At 42.1% G+C, this 16,421-nt stretch overlaps 1 pseudogene; it reads right to left on the reverse strand.

Moving 5' to 3' along the window:
• Nucleotides 1-8,563: 8,563 nt before the first annotated feature.
• On the reverse strand, nucleotides 8,564-14,971 carry LOC120023374 (annotated as a pseudogene).
• Between the last annotated feature and the right edge of the window lie 1,450 nt (nucleotides 14,972-16,421).

The raw sequence follows: 16,421 nt of genomic DNA on the forward strand, positions 1-16,421 counted from the left end.
CTGACAGTTTTGGACATCGGACTCTTGGTGAACCAAGCTCTGTTGTTAAAGGCCCATGGCAGTGAAAATGTATTTTTTCCTCTGTTTTATAACGTATTGTACAACAGCTGATGAAACTAACACTGTAAGCATGTAAAATATAATTAAATTGTATCTTTATGACCTTGACTAAAACAAACCACTCAGGAATAATATACAAATGTTTTTCCCTTTCCACCATGTTAAAATTTAATATGCACTTCGTCTCACGTTTTAAAGGGGCAGTGCATTCAGACAATTTTCCTATTTTTATTATTATTGATATTTCCATGCTGTGGTCGAAATAACACTCTGAAATGTGCGTTTGGGAAACTCTGCTCTAGAGCAAGGCTATTCAATTATATTCTTACGGGGCCAGATTTGAGAGAGGTTATTTACTGGGGGGCCAGACGTATTCTAAATGGGATTACTCTTCCTAAAACCAGTATTTAATTTAAAAAAATTAAACTGCACAAACACAACTTTACAAAGCACTTTTATTAAAATTAAATGTTGCTAAAGGTTAATTTAAGATCAGCTTAATTCAATGCATCTAATTGTTCAAATAATAGAACACATTTGTACTTATAACACACAGTTGACCTGCATCACATAAATTAATATCACATTTTCTGTCCGTTTTTTACATACATCTTTTGTTTTTAGTTACACATAGGAAACCTTTTATGCATAGCACATCTCAGTTAACCAGCATCACATTCTGTTCTATTTTCTATTTCATTATTTTCTCTGTTTCCTATGTGTAAAAATAAAACAAGACAGGAAATAATAAAGAAATAGAAAATAGAACAGAATGTGATGCTGGTTACAGATATGCATATAAGGTTTCCTATGTGTAAAAATAAAACAAAATACACACATTTTATGCATGGTATATATCAGTTGAATAGCTTTTGTGGAGAAGTCTCTCTCCCCTGCATCAATAGAGAATATGTCCCTATAACAAACTGTACCACCTCTGTGGGGCTTCACCTCATCAAATGTTGTTGCAAAGTTAGCTTTCAGTTTATCTAAAATCTCCGACATCACGGGAGTAATCTGTACTGGTGATCACTGAATATAAACTCAGCAAAAAAAGAAACGTCAACTGCGTTAATTTTCAGCAAACTTAACAAGTGTAAATATTTGTATGAACATAACAAGATTCAACTGAGACATAAACTGAACAAGTTCCACAGACATGTGACTAACAGAAATTGAATAATGTGTCCCTGAACAAAGGGGGGGTCAAAATCAGAAGTAACAGTCAGTATCTGGTGTGGCCACCAGCTGAATGAAGTACTGCAGTGCATCTCCTCCTCATGGACTGCACCAGATTTGCTAGTTCTTGCTGTGAGATGTTACCCCACTCTTCCACCAAGGCACCTGCAAGTTCCCGGACATTTCTGGGGGGAATGGCCCTAGCCTTCACCCTCCGATCCAACAGGTCCCAGACGTGGCTGCGGGATTGAGATCTGGGCTCTTCGATGGCCATGGCAGAACACTGACATTCCTGTCTTGCAGGAAATCACGCACAGAACGAGCAGTATGGCTGGTGGCATTGTCATGCTGGAGGGTCATGTCAGGATGAGATTGCCTGCAATGACAACAAGCTCAGTCCGATGATGCTGTGACACACTGCCCCAGACCATGACGGACCCTCCACCTCCAAATCGATTCCGCTCCAGAGTACAGGCCTCGGTGTAATGCTCATTCCTTCGACGATAAACACGAATCCGACCATCACCCCTGGTGAGACAAAACCGCGACTCGTCAGTGAAGAGCACTTTTTGCCAGTCCTGTCTGGTCCAGCGATTGTGGGTTTGTGCCCAAAGGCGATGTTGTTGCTGGTGATGTCTGGTGAGGACCTGCCTTAAAACAGGCCTACAAGCCCTCAGTCCAGCCTCTCTCAGCCTATTGCGGACAGTCTGAGCACTGATGGAGGGATTGTGCGTTCCTTGTGTAACTCGGGCAGTTGTTGCTTCCATCCTGTCCCGCAGGTGTGATGTTCGGATGTACCGATCCTGTGCAGGTGTTGTTACACGTGGTCTGCCACTACGAGGACGATCGGCTATCCGTCCTGTCTCCATGTAGTACTGTCTTAGGCGTCTCACAGTACGGACATTGCAATTTTTTGCCCTGTCCACATTGCAGTCCTCATGCCTCCTTGCAGCATGCCTAAGGCATGTTCACGCAGATGAGCTGGGACCCTGGGCATCATTCTTTTGGTGTTTTTCAGAGTCTGTAGAAAGGCCTCTAATGTCCTAAGTTTTCATAACTGTGACCTTAATTGCCTACCGTCTGTAAGCTTTTAGTGTCTTAACGATCGTTGCACGTTCATTAATTGTTTATGGCACATTGAACAAGCATGGGAAACGGTGTTTAAACCCTTTACAATGACGATCTGTGAAGGTATTTGGATTTTTACGAATCAAATGGCTACCTGGACTATTTGCATTGTGTGCCCCCCCAACCTCTCTTTTTACGCTGCTGCTACTCTCTGTTTATCATATATGCATAGTCACTTTAACTATACATTCATGTACATACTACCTCAATTGGGCCGACCAACCAGTGCTCCCGCACATTGGCTAACCGGGCTATCTGCGTTGTGTCCCACCCACCACCCGCCAACCCCTCTTTTACGCTACTGCTACTCTGTTCATCATATATGCATAGTCACTTTAACCATATCTACATGTACATACTACCTCAATCAGCCTGACTAACCGGTGTCTGTATGTAGCCTCGCTACTTTTATAGCCTCGCTACTGTATATAGCCTGTCTTTTTACTGTTTTATTTCTTTACCTATTTTTCACCTAATACCTTTTTTGCACTATTGGTTAGAGCCTGTAAGTAAGCATTTCACGGTAAGGTCTACACCTGTTGTATTCCGCGCAGGTGACAAATAAACTTTGATTTGAAATGGAGAGTTTTTTTGTTTGGCCTCAAATCAGAGGAGAAAATACTTTTTTTATTTTGTAAGTGTTAATCATGTTAATTGTTTTATCCCTCCCATGTGGCCCCAAATTAAGTCCATTCAATTGATTTGTAGATATCACAACAACAACAAAAACATCTATCTGTTGGCATTCTTGTGGTGGCAATCACAGAGAAAAGCAACTATCTCCACCCTAAGATCACATAGGCAGCTCTCTTGAGAGCATTATTGCCCTTGTTTAGCCACCGAAAATCATTATGTAAAACTGGATCACGATGCTCAGCAGACTACAAAACAAGCAATGTTGCAGGCTAGACTGTTGATCGGATAAAGTTTGATGTCCATAACTGAGTCGAACTCACCACTGAGTTAAGTGCAAAGCACGCTCTGGTGTATCAGGCAGTGCAGTGATCTCATCTGCAGTGAAAGAGCCTTATTCTAAAATTGATTAAATATTTGTTTTCCTTCATCAATCTACACACAATACCTCATAATGACAAAGTGAAAACAAGTTTTTAGAAATGTAAAGAAATAAACAAATACCTTATTTTCGTAAGTATTCAGACCCTATGCTATGAGACTCAATTGAGCTCACGTGCATCCTGTTTCCATCGATCATCCTTGAGAGGTTTCTGTAACTTGATTGGAGTCCACCTGTGGTAAATTCAATTTATTGGACATGATTTGGAAAGGCACACACCTGTCTATATAAGGTCCTACAGTTGGCAGTGCATGTCAGAGCAAAAACAAGCCATGAGGTTAAAGGAGTTGTCCGGAGAGCTCAGAGACAGAATTGAGTTAAGGCATAGATCTGGGGAAGGGTATCAAAAAAATGTCTGCAGCATTGAAGGTCCGCAAGAACACAGTGGCCTCCATCATTCTTAAATGGAAGAAGTTTGGAACCACCAAGACTCTTCCTGGAGCTGGCCGCTCAGGCCAAACTGAGCAATTGGAGGAGAAGGGCCCTGGTCAGGGAGGTGACCAAGAACCAAATGGTCACTCTGACAGAGCTCCAGAGTTCCTCTGTGGAGATTGGAGAACCTTCCAGAAGGACAACCATCTCTGCAGCACTCCACCAATCAGGCCTTTATCGTAGACTGGCCAGATGGAAGCCACTTCTAAGTAAAAGGCACATGACTGCCCGCTTGGAGTTTGCCAAAAGGCACCTAAAAGACTCTTAGACAATGAGAAACAATATTCTCTGGTCTGATGAAACCAAGATTGAACTCTTTGGCCTGAATGCCAATCGTCACATCTGGAGGAAACCTGGCACCATCCCTACAGTGAAGCATGGTGTTGGCAGGATCATGTAGTGGGGCGGCAGGTAGCCTAGTAGTTAGAGCATTGAGCCATTAACCGAAAGGTTGCTAGATTGAATCCTTAAGCTGACGAGGTATAAATCTGTCGTTCTGCCCCTGAACAAGGCAGTTAACCCACTGTTCTGAACTGACTTGCTTAGTTAAACAAAGGTTTTTCCGCGGCAGGACTTGGAGACTAGTCAGAATCAAGGGAAAGATGAACGGAGCAAAGTACAGAGGTCCTTGATGAAAACCTGCTCCAGAGCGCTCAGGGCCTCAGGGATCACCTTCCAACAGGACAACAATCCTAAGCACACAGCCAAGACAATGCAGGAGTGGCTTCGGGACAAGTCTCGGAATGTCCTTGATTGGTCCAGCAAGAGCCCGGACTTGAACCCGATCAAACAAGCGACACTCCCCATCCAACCTGACAGAGCTTGAAAGGATCTGCAGAGAAGAATGTGAGAAACTCCCCAAATACAGGTGTGCCAAGCTTGTACCGTCATACCCTAAACTCGAGGCTGTAATCGCTGCCAAATTTGCTTCAACAAAGTACTGAGTAAAGGGTTTGAATACTTATGTACATTTTATTTTGTTTTATATTTGTAAAAATGTCTATTTTAGAGTAATGCTGTAATGTAACAAAATGTGGAACAAGTCAAGGGGTCTGAATACTTTCCGAATGCACTGTATAAAAATTTGTATCAACGCCCACACGATCAGACTGAGCATTTCAATGGCAAAAGGAGGCTCAGGAAGTAAATCATTAAAAATAAAATATATATATATTTGTTATTTTCGTTACATAAACTCTGATTTGAGACATACAGTGATGATTTAAAAAGACTGCATTGGGGCTTTCAGTTTTCTCTGCTCTTAAAAAGCCTAAAGTTATGAAGTTATTTCATTCCTTTCTCTAAGGCAGGTTATTTCAAAAGCTCATCCAAGATTTGCGATCACAGAATCAGTTGTCAAAAGGAAATCCTTTTGGATGAGACAACTTCAAAATAACCCTGCTTGTAGGCACATTTGACAATTCTGGTTCAGGTCATTGCATCTAACCACAATCAACACTTCTTAATTAATACATAAATAAATGATTCTGGGTTGTATTCGATACACCACATTTTGGACCAAAAACACATCTCTGAAACCATTTTTGCCACTAATGTAAATGTTATCCCTTTCACACAAAACACATTTACATTTTCTTCATGGAAAAAACTATGAAATAACACATATGGAATCATGTAGTAAGCAAAGAAGTGTTAAGCAAATCAACATATATTTTAGATTCTTCAAAGTAGCCACCCTTTGCCTTGATGACAGCTTTGCATACTCTTGGCATTCTCTCAACCACCTTCATAAGGAATGCTTTTCCAACAGCCTTGAAGATGTTCCCACATATGCTGAGCACTTGTTGGCTGATTTTCCTTCACTCTGCGGTCTAATTCATCCCAAACCATCTCAACTGGGTGAGGTCTGGTGATTGTGGAGGCCAGGTCATCTGATGCAGCACTCCATCACTCTCCTTATTGGACAAATAGACCTTACACAGTCTGGAGGTGTGGTTTGGGTCATTGTCCTGTTCAAAAACAAATGATAGTCACACTAAGCGCAAACTAGATGGGATGGCGTATCGCTGCAGAATGCTGTGCCTTGAATTCAAAATAAGTCACTGACAGTGTCACCAGCAAAGCACCATCACACCACCTCCTCCATGCTTCATGGACCTTCATGTACCTACAAGTCTCTTCTTATTATTGGTGTCCTTTAGTAGTGGTTTCTTTGCAGCAATTTGACCATGAAGGCCTAATTCATGCAGTCTCCTCTAAACAGTTGATGTTGATGGGTCTGTTACTTGAACTCTGTGAAGCTTTTATTTGGGCTGCAGTCTGAGGTGCAATTAACTCTAATGAACTTATCCTCTGCAACAGAGGTAACTCTGGATCTTCCTTTCCTGTGGCGGTCCTCATGAGAGCCAATTGCATCATAGTGCTTGATGGTTTTTGCAACTGTACATGAAGAAACTTTCAAAGTTCACATTTTCTGGATTGACTGACCTTCATGTCTTAAAGTAATGATGGACTGTTGTTTCTCTTTGCTTTTTTGAGATGTTCTTGCCATAATATGTACTTCGTCTTTTAGCAAATAGCCCTATCTACTGTATACCACCCCTACCTTGTCACAACACAACTGATTGGCTCAAACGCATTAAGGAGGAACGAAATTTCCAAAATTAACTTTTAACAAGGCCCACCTGTTAATTGAAATGCATTCCAGGTGACTACCTCATGAAGCTGGTTGAGGGAATACCAAGAGTGTGCAAAGCCATTGTCTTTGGCTATGCCGGATTAAGTGTTATGACATGCTATTCTATAAAATACTTTCTCCGTAATTAATATTACCTGATTTTATTTTTCCAGGTAAGTTGACTGAGAACACATTCTCATTTGCAGCAACAACCTGGGGAATAGTTACAGGGGGATGAATGAGCCAATTGTAAACTGGGGATTATTAGGTGACCATGATGGTTTGAGGGCCAGATTGGGAATTTAGCCAGGACACTGGGGTTAACACCCCTACTCTTACGATAAGTGCCATGGGATCTTTAATGACCTCAGAGAGTCAGGACACCCGTTTAACATCCCATCCGAAAGACGGCACCCTACACAGGGCAGTGTCCCCAATCACTGTCCTGGGGCATTGGGATATTTTTTTTTAGACCAGAGGAAAGAGTGCCTCCTACTGGCCCTCCAACACCACTTCCAGCAGCATCTGGTCTCCCATCCAGGGACTGACCAGGACCAACCCTGCTTAGCTTCAGAAGCAAGCCAGCAGTGGTATGCAGGGTGGTATGCTGCTGGCTGATTGAGCTAATCATGTAAATGTAATTAACTAGAGAGGAGGGGCACCACGAAAGAATATTTATAGAGCTGTTATCTTCCGAATAAACTCTTAAAGACCTAGTAATATTTTACATCAATAGCAGTCAATATTAATCGTCACCTTATTTCAGTCTCATCTGAAAGTTGTAAATTCTTGGTTATCTTCACGAACCCTGGCAAACAAGTTGAATCAGCAATACAAAATTGGGTTTAATTATTTATTTACTAAATACCTAACTAATCACACAGAATTACATATACACAGAATGAATCATACCTTGATTACAAATTACGTCATAAAGGAAAACGTCCCTAACAGTTCTCTGCTGCCAATGACTGGAACGAACTGCAAAAATCACTGAAGCTGGAGACTCATATCTCCCTCACCTACTTTAAGCATCAGCTGTCAGAGCAGCTTACAGATCATTGCCTATCTGTAAATAGCCCACCCAACTACCTTGTCCCCATATTGTTTTTGTTTTTTTGCTCCTTTGCACCCCAGTATCTCTACTTGCACATTCATCTTCTGCACATCTATCACTCCAGTGTTTAATTGCTAAATTGTAATTATTTCGCCACTATGGCCTAATCTTACTTCATTTGCACACACTGTATATAGACTTTCTATTGTGTTATTGAGTGTACGTTTGTTTATTCCATGTGTAACTCTGTGGTGTTGTTTGTGTCGCACTGATTTGCTTTATCTTAGCCAGATCGCAGTTGTAAATGAGAGCTTGTTCTCAACTGGCCTACCTGGTTAAATAAAGGTGAAATAAATTTAAAAAAACAAGGCTCAAATATAGCTCTGTACCTACAGGTCTGCAACAGTGCTGTTCAGGTCCCCTAAATAATTAATACACACAGAATTGTCTTCACAGTTACCAAATTAATGTTACATTTCTTGGCATTGACTGCAACTGCAATGAGTGGTACATTCTGACATTAAAATGGTTACACAATTTATATGATATAACACCATCTCTGAACTACTTTTAGTGATTTGATGTGAATTACATCACTTTTCCACGTTAAGATAAAGTGAGGTGTGCCTTTTGTTTTAGTGGTTTTTGCCTCTAATCGCATGGCACAAGTTAATAGCATAGGCACAAGCATTGCGTTCAAACAAAAGAACACCTTCTCTCACATCTAAAATGTATTGGGAAATTATTCAATTTGTGGTTCAAGACAAAAAGACAAAAAGACCAGTGATTATCCAAGTTCCAGTGTCTGTCTAGCTGTGAATTTTCAATCCATTATGAAGTATCTTTGTCACAACACAACATTCCGCATGAAGCAGTATCTGCATTAACTAGACCTGTTTATGATAATACTTTATCAAAGGATAGTTTCTGATTGAGCGAATGAAGCTGACTGATGATGAACTGAACACATGCTTAGATTATTTTGAAATCACGTTCAGTTTGTATCTTCCCTTGGCCCATCTCGTTCGATCCATACATCAGGCGAATCTGGTTTACTTTTTAGCAACATAACTGGTCCTTCGCTCTGGCTTGTATGACCCCTCCCACATCCGGGAGAGGCTCTCATAGGTGGTCTCTCTCAGGGAGAGTCGTAGGGTGTCTCTCTGTCCGTTAAGGTGCCCTGGTTGTGGTTCAAGTTCTCCCTCTGCCTCAATAGATATCTGTTGGTTTGAGGGTCCAGGTTCAGTATCACTCAGCCACGTCTCATTGGAATCTTCTAGCGCGTCAAATGAACTCTGAGTTGACAGTAGGCGTTTGGGGGGGTGATGCTCAAATGGACTATTGGGGGCCTCATCCTTTGAGAGGGATGGCTGGTAAACTGTTTCTATTGTTTGATTAATTATGGTCTCCTCAATACTTGAGGAAGAGGACAGCGATACGTTCCAGTGCTTGATGCCAGCAGACTGTCCTCTGTACATCTTGCACAAGAGCCTTTCATTAGCCAGGTCACCTAGAGGAGCAACTACTGGCCGTAGGGTGTTCTCTTTGTATGGGGAAGAGGTTTACAAAGCCGGGGGTGAGTGACAGCCTTTGTGGTGCCTACTACAGATCTCTTCACTATCTGCCTCAATGTTGCTCCTCTCCACATCTCTCCTGGGACTCAGCCCACCAAACTGAATGTCATCCGAGAGAACTGAGGGTCTGTTGGATAGCTTACTAGTGCACGTGCTGTTCTCAAAGCTTTCACTTAGCTGATAAGCCAATGGCTGAAGCGCATACTGCTCTGGCTCCCTTCCGCCCCCTACCTGTCGCTGTCTTTGGCGCTGTTGGTTTGGGTAAAGGTAATTACCCTGGTCTTTATTGAAATTCCTTCGAACTCTTGATCTCCCAAAAGCCCCGTTGACTGCAGAGGTCGAGGACCTATGTTCTGATGCTGAGCAGGATGGCAGACCTTCAGTTCCCTGTTTAGATGAACATGGCAACATTATTTTACCACAGTTTTTTTGGGGACTGAAAAAGCAACATAGGGATTGGAAAAAGGTGGCAAATCCACATGCTACACATTTCACCAGAAGTAGGAATATCCCCAGCTTTCTGAACAACGAGGCAGTAGTAGGGAGCATAATGATGCCCGCACAGCAAAAGGCCACGGATCCTATTGCTACAGGACAAACCATTATTCTCAGAGAATGCGCAACTCTTCCAGTTCTATCAGCGTGTAGAGCTGAATTATATGATATGCAGTAGTTGGCTAAAAAGTCAAGACAGCCCAGCAGCAGCTGATATGCAGAGTGCCTCCACACCACTAAGCTGCCATTCTAGAAGGACAAGCAGACCGATGGTGACAAAAACACTTTCTCCAACAGCAGCAGTGCCATAAATACTCAGTGGAATATTCCATGTGGTCAGAAGAAGCAAGGCAAAGGTTAGGGCTATGGAGAACCCAGTAACCACAAGGGTCTCTGAACTTAGACATTGTTGCAAGTCAGAGTGTCAAATGTATCTGAACTTGACCACTCCACAAGGGAGGATTTTTCAGGAAAAGTACATTGGCGGTGTCGGACAGTCCCCGCTTCAACCCTTGTAGCTTCTGACCAAAGGTGAAGAGGCATTGCTTTCGTGAACTCGTGTCCCAGAACCCGCCAGGGCTTTTCGTGCCGTAAGGCTTCCAGGTCTGAACAGTAACTAAGGCAGCCGCAGTGCAGCGCTCACACAAAGTGAGAGAGCTGGGCAACCACGCAAGGGCGGAGAGAGTACATATTAAGGATGCAGTTCCCAGGTACACAGTAAAGCATCACACTGCTGTGATGCTGCTCAGGAACCCTGAGAAAAACGTGGCACTAGAAGTCAGTCCGGATGCAAGTATCAAATATTCAACCTCTTGGAGAACTCGATTGACTCTCTTCTCTAGAGAAGCGGGTGGATTCTGGGAAAGTTGTGGGTTCCAGAAATCAGTAAAAGTCGGATTAGAGCAACTGCCGAACAGGACGAGAGCTGAAGCTAAGTTGAGGAATGTCAGCTGGAAAACCACTTTGTAGAAGAAATAGGAAGCCAAGAGCGAACTCACAATTGCGAGTAAAGACAGTGCTGATAGGAAAAGTGACCGCAAATAAAGGGCCATGTTGAGGAACAGCGAAACTACAGCCAGAACAGGGTAGATGGCATCCCTAGCCAAAAAATACTTGAATAGCTTTTGCTTGATGCCTAGGTCCATTCCTGTAATAGTAGTGTTCTTGTATATAAGCTCACGATCTTCAAGGCTGTTCATGTATATCTCCATCAAGCGATCTCCTTTTTCCACCGGTAGAAACAGGAGGCTATATTTCAATGTGGGGACCTGATATTCTATTGTCTATCGCCCTAGGAAGTCCTAATCAACCAGGTAATGCAATATCTGGAATACTGCACGAGTGTTTCCACCGAGTCGGCACAGATGCACAGTGACCTTGCTTGCCCCTCTCTGCACAATACACCACCACGCTTCCATCGTGGTAGTATGGGGTGCAAAAGCGGAGTAGGTGAAGACTCTCCGTCACCTGCAAAGATGTCAGGCTGAGACAGGATGAGGCATTGCTGAGAAATGCCAAGGTAGTTTCCCAATGACCAACTTGGACAGTAACCGCCCCTGATCATGGCACCGTCCACTTCCAAACAGATATGTTGCTTGCAGAGATCTTGGAAGTGGGGTTGTGAACGAATCTGAAACATGGAGAAGAGAAGTTTGTCATTTTAACACATCTATGGACTTCTATGATAATTTATTCTCACTCTACCCATGGCAAAAACTATATAATTATGTTCCATCTACCTTTTATTACAAGAGCAAAATGAAAGGTGCCGATTTTTTTGCAACTTATCATCACATAACTTATTGTCGGCGGCAGGTAGCCTAGTGGTTAGAGCATTGGACTTCTAACCGAAATGTTGCAAAATCGAATCCCCGAGCTGACAAGGTAAAAATCTGTCGTTCTGCCCCTGAACAAGGCAGTTAACCCACTGTTCCTAGGCTGTCATTGAAAATAAGAATGTATTCTTAACTGACTTGCCTAGTAAAATAAAGGTAAAATAAATAAATTGTCACCCAATGGGGATCCATAACAACTTTATTTTCTTTCAAATAAAGAATAGCACACCATTTTTTTGTATTATATCGGTGTCTGCCAAGTTCTGTATCCCAGAATGGTCTTTAATTTGTTTGAGTTGGCTCCCTGATTTCATGGTATGGTTAGTAATGATGGAAAAGGGCAGATGGTTAACTGATTTAAGATGAGTAAAGACCTAGTCACCTACCCTGGACTACTCCACCTCACACATGGAGTAGATCGCCTTCAGGCTCCAAAGACTGGCAGAGTTTCCCGAGCAGAAGACCAGTTGGGTGTAGCAGTCTCCTGTGATAACACAGATGGCGGAAAGAACATGGCACCCCTCATCAAAGACTGTCCTCAGTCTTCACTTACAAAAATGGAGCTAGAGTGACTGCTTATATTCTTACATAACTGAAAGTGAACACTGGAATGATGAATTAGCGGGTCAATACCTACAGTTGAAGTCGGACGTTTACATACACCTTAGCCAAATACATTTAAACTCAGTTTTTCACAATTCCTGACATTTAATCCTAGTAAAGATTCCCTGTTTTAGGTCAGTTAGGATCATCACTTTATTTTAAGAATGTGAAATGTCAGAATAATAGTAAAGAGAATGATTTATTTCAGCTTTTATTTCTTTCATCACATTCCCAGTGGGTCAGAAGTTTACATACACTCAATTAGTATTTCCTTTAAATTGTTTAATTTGGGTCAAACATTTCGGGTAGCCTTCCACAAGCTTCCCACAATAAGTTGGGTGAATTTTGGCCCATTCCTCCTGACAGAGCTGGTGTAACTGAGTTAGGTTTGTAGTCCTCCTTTGCTGTTGTTCTGGGATTGATTTGCACTTTTCGCACCAAAGTACGTTCATCTCTAGGAGACAGAACACATCTCCTTCCTGAGCGGTATGATGGCTGCGTGGTCCCATGGTGTTTATACTTGCGTACTATTGTTGGTAGAGATGAACGTGGTACCTTCAGGCATTTGGAAATTGCTCCCAAGGATGAACCAGACTTGTGGAGGTCTACAATTTTTTTATTGAGGTTTTTGATGATTTCGTTAGATTTTCCCATGATGTCAAGCAAAGAGGCACTGAGTTTGAAGGTAGGCCTTGAAATACATCCACAGGTACACTTCCAATTGACTCAAATTATGTCAATTAGCCTATCAAAACCTTCTAAAGCCATGACATAATTTTATGGAATTTTCCAAGCTGTTTAAAGACACAGTCAACTTAGTGTATGTAAACTTCTGATCCACTGGAATTGTGATACAGTGAATTATAAGTGAAATAATCTGTAACATTTGTTGGAAAGATGACTTGTGTCATGCACAAAGTAGATGTCCGAACAGACTTGCCAAAACTTGTGGAGTGGTTGAAAAATTAGTTTTAATAACTCCAACCTATGTGTATGTAAACTTTCAACTTCAACTGTTCATTAGACCTGCATTTGCACTGATATGCTTTCACTTGTATTTCTGAGCTGACAAGACATAGCATTTTTTTGAGAGATGTGCCGTGTCTACTACTTTATCTGCTGCAGCTTTTTAAAAGAGGCAGGGAGCGAGCAGAAAAAGGGTTTACAGTAGCATCTGGTTTGATAGGAATTTGGCAGAGAAAGCCACAGTGCTGCCGAGGGAGACATTCACCATCAGCGGGTCAGAGAAGTCTGGTAGGGGACCAATTAACAGGCCGGCTAGGGAGCATCTTAGGAGGACCACTGCACACCCGACGAGCACCGCCAGAGGATACTTCACTACCACCTGGGAGTAACTGTCAAGGAAATGCCACAGGAAAAGAGTCTCTCTTTACATAATGAGAGTACTATATATCTCTAGGAAAATCTAAGTACAACATTGAACATTACATCTTGAAACATTGGTCACCAGTACTCATATTTTGAGTCACACAGTACTATCTTGATCTTATGACCATGTTGTATAGCTAAATTAAGAGCTAAAGATTGTTGTCCTAATTACTGCCATGCACTGAGTACAATTGGTCGCAAGGTAAATTGTCGGTCATTTTTATTCACACAATGATCTTGTTGTTGTGGAAACTGACTTTCTAGGGATCCAGTAGAGTCGGTCATCCCTAAAATAGAAACATAATTCTGTGTCATTGACCTTGTTTGGAGATTATATTTTTCCATGATAATATGCTAATGTATGTACAGTGTATATATAGACGACAGACCTGACTGTGACCACTTGATGCTGCTTGGACTTGTGGGGGCCACCGCTGTCATGGGATCCGTGCAGCCAGTGGCAGCGGACAGCGTTGTGACAGGAAAAGGATGGGCTGCAGGTGCAACTGGTCTTGAAAGCGCCGAGACCAGTCGACGTGAGGACGGCACACAGTAATTGGGTGTGACTCCAGACACGCATTGCCTTTGATTGGCTTGTGATGGCCACAACAGTGACATCGTTGGGTCCGTGGCGAATCGTAGGCGTCGCCCTGTAAGACTTGGTGGTAGAGCTGGGAGGAGGAGGGCCTGGAGAGGCTGCAGCTGTCAGACTGGTCCCCTTTGGTTTGGATCAAAGTCGCCCGGGCCTCTGGGCACACAGTGTTGGGAGGACACAGTGACACCACCGGTATCTCACTGTCAGAAGACAGACCGAGGGAAAAGTGTATTTCTGTATAACCCCTACAGTAGCAGTGCTTGCCATTTGTCAAATGTACACTGGAATTTTCAGTAATCAATGTTTGCCTTGAGTAGGCAAACCAAATTTAATTGGGTAAGGAATGACATTTCTAAAGTATTGTTGCGTTGCTTGAAGGCCCAATTAGGCAAAGAGATGCTCCGCCTGTCCACATTCATAAGAGAGTCCCGTGGATAGGGACTGCAGTGGATGAAATGAACAATAACTGATGTTTATGGAAGAAGTGGGTGAAGATATCATTTTTTCTTCCTCGTGTTGTCTTTGGGCCTAATGCAATTACTAATGGTGCTTGACGTCGTCATCTCTGGTGGTCAGCAGAGTTTCAGCATGTACAATGTTGATGTCCAATTCCTAAATCAATCCCTATTTACTGAACTACATTTACATTTTAGCCATTTAGCAGACGCTCCTATCCAGAGCGACTTCCAGGAGCAATTAGGATTAAGTGCCTTGTTCAAGGGCACATCGGCATATTTTTCATCTAGTTGACTGAGGAATTTGAACCAGCAACCTTTTGGTTACTGGCCCAATGCTCTGAACCGCTAGGCTACCTGCAGCACTGTAAAAGGCGCTGTATGGTCAATCCGACGTCTTCATTGGCCGTCCAGCATTTACCGTGATACGGCCTCTGCAGAAGTCAGGTCATTCATACTTCTTGCCCTTCGCAGAGCAGCGCAGAGCTGTTGTGAAGGAAATTGTCAAGAAAGTGAGTTTGTGTCTATACATTCCATCTTAGTTTTGCTTCCAAATGGAATTGCAGTACTCCATTAATTCAAGTATATCTCCAGATCATATTCCTAGGTGGTAACCTGTAGTTCTACCCTCACCGTAGCCATCGGGTGATGATGCTTTTCTGCTGATACACTCTTCTGTCCTCTCTGGGACCAGAGAGGAAGAGCAAGTGTGCTCTTCCTTGGGTTACTCCATCTTCATAAAGACATAATGCAGGCTGCTCTGGTGAATGATCAGTGGCACGCCAGCTGGTCTGTGTCTACAGATTAATCATAATGCAGACACCTCAACACTGAACCCATTAGTGTAGGCTGGAGGAAAGATCAATGGTCTTTTTGACACTGAGGCACCCAGTGAGCAAAATTGGTTAAAAATCTCGTTTTTTAACACCTTTTGCACTGTCTGCCATAGAAACACAGTCTGGAAATCAAACTTTATCAACGACTTGTCAAAGTGTCCAAAAAATGTGATTTCAACGGTCCAAGCAAAGCAGTCCATTTCCTAGAGGAACCATTACTTTTTGATGTATGCCTTAGTGCTGAGATTCTTAGATTACTGACTATAACATTTGAAATATGCCTACAGACTAGCGTATTATGTCAAGAACTTGTTGATGTATTTCAAATTTAGATATACATGTTCCAAGCGGTCCCTTTTTTTGGGAGAAACCGTAGATTTCATATTAGCTTTCATATTATAGGCTTAACTTTTAATAACATTTTAAATATGACTTTTAGTTCTTAAGATACATTTATATACGTTTAAGTGATACTAGGCTACGGCTAGGCGTCCCGCTAGCACGACACCTGTCGACAACATCCGGAGAAATTGGAGGGCGCGCAATTCAAATAAATAATCGTAATAGTAAACATTTATGAACATACAAGTATCTTATATCGTTTAAAAGCTTAAATTCTTGTTAATCTTACTGCATTGTCCGATTTTACAATAGGCTTTACAGCGAAAGCATACCATGCAATTGTTTGAGGACGGCACCCCACATTAACATATTTTTCAACCAGCACAGGCTTCATAAAATCACAAATAGCGATTAAATAAATCACTTACTTTTGAAAATCTTCCTCTGTTTGCAATCGCAAGGGTCCCAGCTACAACATGAATGGTCGTTCTGTTAGATAAAATCATTTTTTATATCCCAAAAAGTCAGTTTAGTTGGTGCCATCGATTTCAGTAATCCACTCATTCAACATGCAGACAAAGGAGTCCAAAAAGCTACTGCTAAACTTTGTTCAAACAAAACAAACTACGTTTCTATTTAATCATCAGGTTTCCTCAAATGTAAATAAACTATAATATTTTATACGGAAGGAAGTATGTTCAATAGAAAAGTAAAATTAGTAAGCGTGC

Source organism: Salvelinus namaycush, chromosome 28 (genome assembly GCF_016432855.1).
Source record: "Salvelinus namaycush isolate Seneca chromosome 28, SaNama_1.0, whole genome shotgun sequence".
NCBI classification, from domain to species: Eukaryota; Metazoa; Chordata; class Actinopteri; order Salmoniformes; family Salmonidae; genus Salvelinus; species Salvelinus namaycush.